A 10,998-nucleotide genomic window follows, 5' to 3' on the forward strand; every position below is an offset into this window, starting at 1 on the left:
AATACAATGTGTGTTCAATCTAGACTAGGTCCCGGGGGTTTTCTGCATTTACGTTTTCCTCGTTAACAAAACTTCTGGTGTCTGTGTTATTTCTTTTCCGCATTATATTTTGTTATATAATTGAAATATCACAAGTTGTGCGTTTGAATCAATCAATTGGGAAATCCAACTTTTGGTTGTTAATTGTGAAAAAAGCGGGGGTTTAACAACAACACCTAATATTTTGCTTAGCAATCTGTATGGACTAATTCCAATATACTTTGCTAGAGAATCAACTAGATAGTCAGACTCAATCTAGGTTAAAGTATATCGATGAGTTAATATCTCTCTCTTGTTTTGATTTACTCGAGCTAACAGAAATCAGCGAGTCCTTAATCAAACACAAGGAATAACTTGAATGGTACAAAAAACCAATATCCAAGGATCAATCAATGACAATCAACAACCAAAGGTTGGATTACTCTAATTGATGATCTAACACACAACCTGCATTATTTCAATTCTAAAGATAAAACAATATAATGCGGAAATTAAAATAACACAGACACAAGAAATTTTGTAAACAAGGAAACCACAAATGCAGAAAAACCCCGGGACCTAGTCCAGATTGAACACACATTGTATTAAACCGCTAAAGACACTAGCCTACTCCAAGCTAACTTCGGACTGGACTGTAGTTGAATCCCGATCAGTCTTCCACTGATCCAAGGTACAGTTGTACTCCCTATGCCTCTGATCCCAGCAGGATACTGCGCACTTGATTCCCTTAGATGATCTCACCCTCAATTAAAGTTGCTTCGACCCAAAATCGAAGACTTGACAATAAACAAATCTATCTCACACAGACAAGTCTATCAAAGGATCAATCTATCTCCCACAGATAAACCCTAAAAGGTTTTGTTCCGTCTTTTGATAATAATCAAGGTGAACAGGAACCAATTGGTAATCCGATCTTATATTCCCGAAGAACAACCTAGAGTTATCAATCACCTCACAACAATCTTAATCGTATGGTAGCGAAACAAGATGTTGCGGAATCACAAACAATGATACGAATATGTTTGTGATTACTTTTTATATCTTGCCTATCGGATAATCTGATTGTACTCATACGATAGAAGATGCAAGATCAGATCACACAACTACGATAAAAGTAGTATCGGTTTGGTTTCACAATCCCAATGAAGTCTTTAAGTCGTTAACCTGGTTTTAGAAGAATAAAACCAAAGGTTAAAGGAGAAACGACTCTAGTATGCAAACTAGTATCACACGTGAGGTGTGGGAATTAGTTTTGCACAGATACTAGAGTTCCCCTTATATAGTCTTTCAAATCAGGGTTTGCAATTAAGTTACCTTGGTAACAAAGCAATCAATATCCACCGTTAGATGAAAACCTGATTTAGATTCAAGCTAATATTTATCAACCGTTAGATCGAAAACTTATCTTGTTACACACACTTGACAATGCACGCTTCTAGGTTTGTTAACTGTACCCAAACGTATGCACTTGTTGGTTCAACAATAGTTAACCAAAAGGTTAGCCATATGAGCATTCCATATCAACCACGTTCTTCTTCACCATAACCAGTTCAAATGATTTCAAATGAACTAGTTAGAGAGTTGTTCAATTGCAAGGAAATATCATGTACTACACAAGACACAATTGAAGCAAATATGATTTGATTCACTTGAATCGGTTCATGAACTTTTATAGCCACGGTTTGCAAAATGCGTTCCTTAGTCTTTTTAACTTTAAGTTCATAAATCATCTTCAGATATATAACCTTCTCAAGTTAGCATACTAGGTTCGTGGACTTAAGTTACCGGGTAGAGTTTACAAACTCCAGCAGAAATTCTCGGGTATGAGAACTTCTCCGGTTCGCGGACTGGGTTCGCGGACTTAGTTTCACGCAAGTAGTTTGTCAACTTCATCAGAAATTCTCGGGTTTGAGAACTTCGGCAGTTCGCGGACTTGGCTCACGCGATTCTTTTGGTTCTCTTGATCAACAAAGTTCGTAAACTTTGGTTCAAGGAATAGGACTTATACATAAATGTGTTTCCACAATAATGCTTATGTCCACAATTGGTTATGTAATCTAAACTATCATTTCAATCATTGAAACATTCTTAGAGGACGTTATACAGTTGTTACACCATTTCTCGTCAAAGCAATTTTCAAGATGATTGAAACATATCATGACTTTCGTCACATGGTAAAGATAAACTTGGTTAAAGCGAGAATCTTACCAACTCATATTTCGAGATATAGATAGGCGAGGTATACCCGGTCGAAATACCAAATGTGTATAATCACAGTTTATATATATAGCATTCGACTTCTTGTCTCAAAGAGTAGGAGATAGAGTAGATATACTTTTGAGTGATAGATAAGTTCAAGTCTTCACATACCTTTTTGTCGAGAAGTTCCACCGGTTCCTTGAGCAGTTCTTCTACTTGTATGATGAATCGTCATGAAGTCCTTGAGCTCACTAAACTTTCTATCCTAGTCCAATACTTACCTATAATAGACTAGAAATCAAGACTTATAGTTTTGATCACTAACATTGACAAACATGCTTGAGATAGCAACGCATGCGAGTTCGACCGAGCAATGCTCTAACAGATTGAAATTGATTGATATTTGAACACTGGTCTTTGGTACCGTTCAAGTGATTTCTATTGTATTCAATTAGACTCGCAGATTTCCATTTGCTTGAGTAAGTATTGAATCGATAAAGAGAGATATAACTCTTTAATATATTTTTATTAAGATTGAGCCTGACTGAATAGTTGATTCTCTTAAAAGTATATTGGAGTTAGTCCATACAGATTGCTAATCGAAATATTGGGTGTGGTTGTCAGACCCCCGCTTTTTCAATTGGTATCAGAGCAGGCAAACACATTTAAAGACCTTATACGTTTGTGTTTGTAGCGATCTGACTCTATGGACAGGAATTCTATCTCCATAAACGTACCACCTGTCTTCGATGGATAAAACTACCCATGGTGGAAAATTGCTATGTGTGCTTTTCTTCAAGCTCGTGATTTTCAAACATGGGTACGTGTTGTTAATGGCTATGATCCTCCGGTTAATACAGAAGGCGATGTATCTATACCTAAGGATATTGGCAAATATAGTCCAGAAGAAATTCTTGCTGCAAAGCAAAATTCTGACGGCTTAAATGCTATCATACATGCCATTACCCCAGATCTTCAACACCATGTGACTACGTGCACTAAGTCTAAAGAAGCCTGGGATATCTTAAAAACCGTATTTGAAGGAAATACGGTGAGAAATAAGCTAGACTTCAAAATCTAAATTCTGATTGGGAAAACCTTCGTATGGCAGATGAAGAAACATTTCATGGATTTAATCACAAAGTGTCTGAAATTGTTAATGCATCTTTTGCATTGGGTAAGACCATTCCTGAAAAGGACATTGTGATGAAAATTCTCAGATTGTTGCCATCTAGATACGATTCTAAGAAGCATGCCATCGTTGAAGGAAACAATCTCGCAACACTGTCCAGAAATACTCTGGTTGGGAAGCTAAAGATCTTTGATAATGAACACACGTCCAAGTCCAGTAAAGATGTTGCTTTCAAAGCACTAAAGAACACTAAGTTACTTGACAAAAGTTAAAATGTTTACAACTCTGAAGATAATTTTTTTGAGGCTGACTCATCAGATGAAGATCTTGATAAGTCAGTCTCGTTGATCACAAGACAGTTTAGGGATCTTCTTTTGAAGAGAAGTAAACGGTTCTCCAGAGATAAATCCAAGTCATCAGATAAACCACATAATTGTGTTCCTCCTAAAAATAGGGATAATGATGAAACTGATGACGAGGATATGCCTCAGTGCTTTAAGTGTAAAGGCTTTGGTCATTTTTCAAATGAGTGTCCAAATCGAAAGAAATACACAGGGAACAAAGGTCTTGCTGCAACTGTTGATGAAATGTCTGACAACTATGATTCTAATGAAGACGAAAAATCAAGTGTTGCACTTCTTTGTGAAAATATTGATTTTGATAATTGTAGCAATACATACATCAATCTTGATATTCTTTCAGAAGAAAACTCAACCAGTCTGGAAGATAAAACTGACCTTTCTATTGGAAACTCCTTGAATAACGTTTCAGGTTCAACTATGTATCTAGCAGCTTGCACATCTCAGATGCCTGAGTTATATTCAAGGTTGACGTGCTCATATTGTTCTCTCAAAGGTCATGAACTATCAAAGTGTTACAAGTACAAACACAAATTGAGACATGTCAACAAACTTCAACGAAGAGCAAATCGATTAGCAAACAAGCTCAAACTTGTTCAAAAGACCGCTGAGGTATTTAAGATTTTATCTTCGTCTAAGAAGTTAGTTTCCAAGGATAAAACAAGACCATTAGAGAAGAAAGCATGGTCCAATCGTTTTGATAGACAAAGGTCTATAGATTCCTCTCAAGAGGAACATGGTGGACAAATTATTGTTCACCGCAACACAACTTGATTGTGTTGTTTTGTAGATCTTGTCTCATGTGCCTGATAAAAAAAGACAAGGTTGTGCACCTCTCAGGCTTTAGGAAAAGTTTTTTTTTTCTTAGTTTTGTTTTGATGCAAAATTGGAATTTCTTGTTTATCAATAAAGGAGGGTTATTCTCGACAATTCTACTCTCTCTAGGGTTCAGAATTGTGCTCGCACGAACCTATTAAAGGTTGCGTAACCCTACATTCCTTTTTCCTTCCCAGAAACTTATTTTATCTTAAGATTGCTTGTTGATTTGAATTGTGATTTCCGCTCACAAACCCATACGCTTGTGGTTACTCCAAGTATTATGTCTTCTGATGGAAAAGATGTTAATATGATTGTCAAGTCATCAATCATGAAGGAAAAAGAGAAATCTTCGTTGCCTCTAACTTTGAAAAGAAAAGGAAGGAATCTGAGGAATCCAAGAGTTGTTCCTTCAAATTCTCAGAAGTTTTCAGACGTTCTTGAAGTATTGAAGGAGTCACGAAAGGAGATTCAACTGATAAAGGTTGTTGTTGTCAAGACTCTTGAGATTCAGAAGGCCCTGGTTCGACATCAGTCAAGAAGGTTTATTGATATTAACTCTTATATTCATGAACCTTATGTCCCAATGACTGTTGATGACAAGGAGTTCGGGGACTTTAAAGAATTATTCAAAGGTCTTAATGTCTAGTAAATCTTCTTATGAGAATTTTATTCTTGTGTTTTTAGGAAGAATAACTAGAGTTTGGAATAGCCATTATTGTGATTACACATAGCTATGTCCAACGTTTTCATCTTTATTGTTTTTAGATTTATTTGATTAAATTCTAAAAAAAAATGTTTGGAAGATGATTTTTGCAGTATTAATCTTTATGGTTTTATATATTGCAAACTTGTTATGGGATATGTGTGTTTACGTCCGTGAACTATGATCATCCCATACTTTGTCAAAAGTTAAGTCTTTCATACGTCGATATGCATGTATTGATAAAAGAATGAATGAGCTTTTGACATTACAAAATTTTTAAGCCTATTACGTCATTATGCAAATATTGATGGAAGATAGGATGAACTTTTGTTTACGAGGATTATGTCTATTGTATGTCATTGTGCAAATAGTGATGGGAAATAGAATGAATCCTTGTCTATTCTGCAGTATTGATCTTCCCTGATCCATATTTTATGTATATACTGTGCGGATCCGTAAGTTCTCTTATGTCGAGCATGACCAAATGAATTGATCACACTCTTGTGGTAATTTAGTTGTGTATTCCGATTGAATTAATCATGGGTTTTCTTGTGGTTAATTTAATTGAGTATTTTTTGATTCAAATTCATATTCGTATGTGATTTGTTATGTCCAAATAAATCCTTATTTTCTTATGAAAGTAAGGTCGCTCTTGTTGTTCTTTCGGGAATGACATATTATGGGGGAGAGTTCTTAATTGAACTCGTGCTTAATTGCCAAATCTTTGTGGGGAGTGCGGCAGGGGAAAATTATAGGGGTTATCTTGTATCTTTATAAACTCCTTGATGAATGCATTTAGCTTCGGCTATATAATGTCATCTAAAAAGTTTATATGTGCTTGCTTTTGGTCACAAAATGTCTCTATGGAAATTTGATTAAAATCCCACTAGTTTTCGTACCTTTGCCGATTTTATTGACAAAAAGGGGGAGAATTAATGTGTACTTCACACTACAAATACATATGGTTTTCAGATCATTATGTAAGGGGGAGTGGTTTCCATGTGAGATGGAGTATTGACTAAGGGGGGGTGATACATATCACCATAGTATTGTTGTCGAAGTTGTGGTACAATTGAACTTTGATGATGTATAATAATACTATGACACTGTATAACAATGATTGGGAATTCTTGTTTTCTCATTGTTATGACTACGTATTTTCAACAACGGCGATACTAAACTTACAACCTTTGGGATCATTGGAGTACTTGGAAGTGATGAAGATTTCGAGTAATGTTGAAGAACCAAGAAGATCAGGCATGCGGAAGAGAAGCTACAAAAGTTTGTTTATCTATTTTTTTATTCCATATATATTAATAGTTTTGTCAATTGTTAGAGCACTGCTCGGTACCGTTTAAGTGATTTCTCTTGTATTCAATTAGACTCGTAGATTTACATTTGATTGAGTAAGTATTGAATCGAGAAAGAGAGATATAACTCTTTAATATACTTTTATTAAGATTGAGTTTGACTGTCTAGTTGATTCTCTTAAAAGTATATTGGAGTTAGTCCATACAGATTGTTAATCGAAATATTGGGTGTGGTTGTTAGACCCTCGCTTTTTCAAATTCCTCTTCTGATTTACCTTGTCAAAATGAGAAAATCCTCTTATGATTTACCTTGTGCTCTATTTTCGGTTTTGTGCTAAGAACCGTTCCTCTACATAAACAGTTTTCCTAATCCTTTTGGGATATCCAAAATTCTTTTAGGGTTTTGGCCAAAGGTCGTTTTAGGAATTTATCCCATATCTTCTTCTTTTTAAAGTTGAAGATTTCTCTCCTTGGCGAGAGCATTTCATTCACCTTTGCTGTCATGTCCTCATCAAGTCTTTCTAGTAAAGAAGATGATGTCTGGACTGTTCTCTTTCCCTTTAAGAAAGTTTGTTTCGATTCTTATGATAATGAGATGAGTCATGACAAACATGATTCCTCTTATGATGTGAATCCTACTGTCTCTCACTTTGAGAAACTCTCATTTGCTATGAATCTTGTCTTGGAACAAGTAAGTGCTTTGAAGAGATAACTCGAATCTTCAACCAAATTGAAGATAAGATGGCTAATCTCGAACCCAGGATTGATTTAATCGAAGATGAGCTTGATGATTATAGGGAGCACGAGAAGAGTCTTCAAAGTAAGTGAAATGATATTTCTTGATTAAATAATTGTCTAGAAAACTTCTTATGCTTTACGAAGGATAACTAGGGTTTGGAATAACAATTATTATGAGTACACATAACTATTTCCAACGATTTTCATCTTGCAATGTTTTTAGATTTCTTTATTTAAATTCTAAAGTTTTTTGGAAGATGATTTTGCAGTATTAATCTTTATGGTTTTATATATTGCAACTTGTTATGGGATATGTGTGTTTGCGTCCGTGAATTATGATTGTCCCATACGTGGTCAAAAGTTAAGTCTTTCATATGTCATTATGCAAGTATTGATGAAAAAATGAATGAACTTTTGACAAAACAAAAGTTAAGCCTATTATATCATTATGCAAATATTGATGGAAAATAGGATGAACTTTTGTTTACAAATATTAAGTATATTATTTGTCATTGTGCAAATAGTGATGAAAAATATAATGAATCTTTGTTTATTCCGTAGTATTGATCTTCCCTGATCCATATCTTTATGTAAATATTGTGCGGCTCTGTAAGTTCTCTTATGTGAGCATTACCGGTTAAATTAATCACGGGTTCTCTTGCGGTTAATTTAGTTGGGATTTTTGGATACAAATTTATGTTTCATGTGATTTGTTAATGTCCAAAGAAATCCTTCTTTCTTGTGAAAGTAAGGTCGCTCTTGTTGTTCTTTCGGGAATGACATTTTATGGGGGTGAGTTCTTAATTGAACTTGTGCTTAATTGCAAATCTTTGTGGGAAGTGCGGCAGTGGAAAATTATAGAGGTTATCTTGTATCTTTATAAACTCCTTGATGAATGCATTTAGTTTCGGCTATATGATTGCATCCAAAAAGGTTGATATGTGTTTTTCTTTTGGTCATGAAGTATCTATATGGAAATTTCATTAGGATCCCACTAATTTTTGTACCTTTGCCAATTTTATTGACAAAAAGGGGGAGAATTAATGTGTAGTTCACACTACAAATACATATGGTTTTTGGATCATTATGTAAGTGGGAGTGGTTTTCATGTGAGATAAAGTATTGACTAGGGGAGCGATACATATCACCATAGTATTGTTGTCGAAGTTGTGATACAATTAAACTTTGATGACGTGTAATAATATTATGACACTGTATAACAATGATTGAGACCTATTGTTTTCTCATTTTTATAGCTACGGATCTTCAACAACGATGATGCTGAGTTGAACACATTTATAATCATCGGAGTACTTGGAATTGACGAAGATTTCGAGTTATGTTGAAGAACCAAGGAGATCAAGCATTTGGATGAGAAGCTACAAAGTTTATTTATTTTGTATTCCATAAGTATTAATAATTTTGTCACTAAAATTGACAAAGGGGGATATTTTTAGAGCATTTCTCGGTGGAACTCGCAAGCGTTGCTATCTCAAGCTTGTTTGTCAAATTTAGTTGCCAAAACTATAAGTCTTGATTTCTAGTCTACTTATAGCTAAGTCTCGGATTAGGATAGTAAGTGTAATTGATATTTAGACTCCACGACGTTAATCAAATGAAGACGAAGAACTACTCAAGGGAACTTGTAGAAATTCATCAACAAAAGGTATGTGGAGACTTGAACTTATCTATCACTCAAAAGTTTACCTACTCTATCTCCTATTTGAGACGAAAGTCGTATTGCTATATAGACTTCAATTATACACATTTGCTATTTCGAGCCGAGTTTACTAGTGACGAAAGTCATGTTGATTATTTCAATAACTTGAAAATCGCCTTGATGGAAATAGTTTGTGGATAACAACTATTTTAACATCCTCTAAGAAAGTTTCAATGATTGAAATGAGAGTCTAGAACAAGTAATCATGTTTGGATATAAACATAGTGTGTTCTCACATTTGTGTAAAAGTCCAAAACCGGGAACCCAAAGTACGTGTACCCGTACGCGTACCCGCGGTTGTTGGAAATCTGGGTAAGTATGCGTACCCGTATGCATACTGGCGAAAGTCTCACGTCCGTGAATTTCTGCTGGAGTTTGGAAGTGAATTGGTATGCGTACCCGTACGCATACTGACGTAACCAAACTCGGTCCGGCTATTTAGGTATGCATACCCGTTTGCATACTTAAGTAGGTTACTTTCTAAAATCGGTTTGTTCATGAACTTAAACATTCATATAATAAGGAATGCAATCTTTGCAAACCGTGGCTATAATGTTCATGGATTGATTCGAGTGAATCAAAATTGATTTTGCTTCGATCGTGTCTTGTATACTTCTATGAAATCTAAGCAATTGAACAACTCTTAAACTAGTTCATTTGATTCATTTGAACTAGTTATGGTAAATATGAATAAGGTTGATATGAAAGTGCTTATATGGCTAACCATTGGTTAACTATTGTTGAACCGACTTAGTGTACACGTTTAGGTACGGTTACTCAAACCTAAATGAAGTTACATTTCATTTGTGTATAACAAGCTAAGTTCGATCTAATGGTTGAAAAATATTAGCTTGAATCTAATCAGGTTTTCATCTAACGGTGAATATTGAATGCTTTGTTACCAAGGTAACTTATATTCCAAACCCTGATTTCAAATATATATATATAGGAAAACTCTAGCAATTGGGAAACCTAATCCCCACACCTTCTGTGTGATACTAGTTGTATAGATAGAGTCGATTCTCCTTTAACCTTAGGTTTTTCACGAAACCCTGTAGGTTAACGACTTAAAGACTTCATTGGGATTGTGAAGCCAAACGCAACTATTTTTCTGTAGTTGCGTGATCTGATCTTGCTGTTTTCTATTGTGATTGAGTACAATCGTAAGATTGGCTTGAGATTTATATCTTCGATAGGCAAAATAGAAAAGTAGTCACAAACATTTTCGTCTCATCGTTTGTGATTCCACAATATCTTGTTTCGTTAATCAATTAAGTTTATTGTGAGGTGATTGATAATACTAGGCTGTTCTTCGGGAATATAAGTCTGGGTTATCAATTGGTTCATGTTCACCCCGATTTATCAAAAGACGAAATAAAAACTCGTATGTATATCTGTGGGAGACAGATTTATCTATTCAATAGACTTTTATGTGTGATACAAATTTGTTTATCAAGTCTTCGACTTTGGGTCGTAGAAACTCTTAGTTGTGGGTGATATCCGTGATAGATGCATTTATGTGTCTATATTGTCCTCAATTTTCTGTATTGTTGGTAATCGATTTCGTACTTATTATGGTGTTTTTTTTGTATTTGTAGGTATTTTTGGGAAATAAACATTTTTGGAAAAATCGGCTCGAAAAATTATGCGGAGCACCCCCCGGAGGACATTTGCTATGCAGACTCTCAGTTTGGTTAAGGGGCACCTCAATTACTAAGGGGCACCTCAGGAGCGACAACTGCTATTCGCACCCCCATCTCTGTTAAGGGTAGGTCGTCCCCTTCATTTGAATTTTCGTTTTTGGCGGGAAACTATTCCTCTCAGCTGCAGTTAAATATGTAACTCCCTGGAAGAATCTTAGACGAGATTTCCGGAGATTTCTTGTCACAGTATGATTGGGATTGTCGTGTCATAGCTAAACATGCTTGATACGTGGTGTTGTTTCGAAGAAAAATAAGATTTTTATAAAACAGGGAACA

Source organism: Papaver somniferum, chromosome 2 (assembly GCF_003573695.1).
Source record: "Papaver somniferum cultivar HN1 chromosome 2, ASM357369v1, whole genome shotgun sequence".
Taxonomy (NCBI): Eukaryota; Viridiplantae; Streptophyta; class Magnoliopsida; order Ranunculales; family Papaveraceae; genus Papaver; species Papaver somniferum.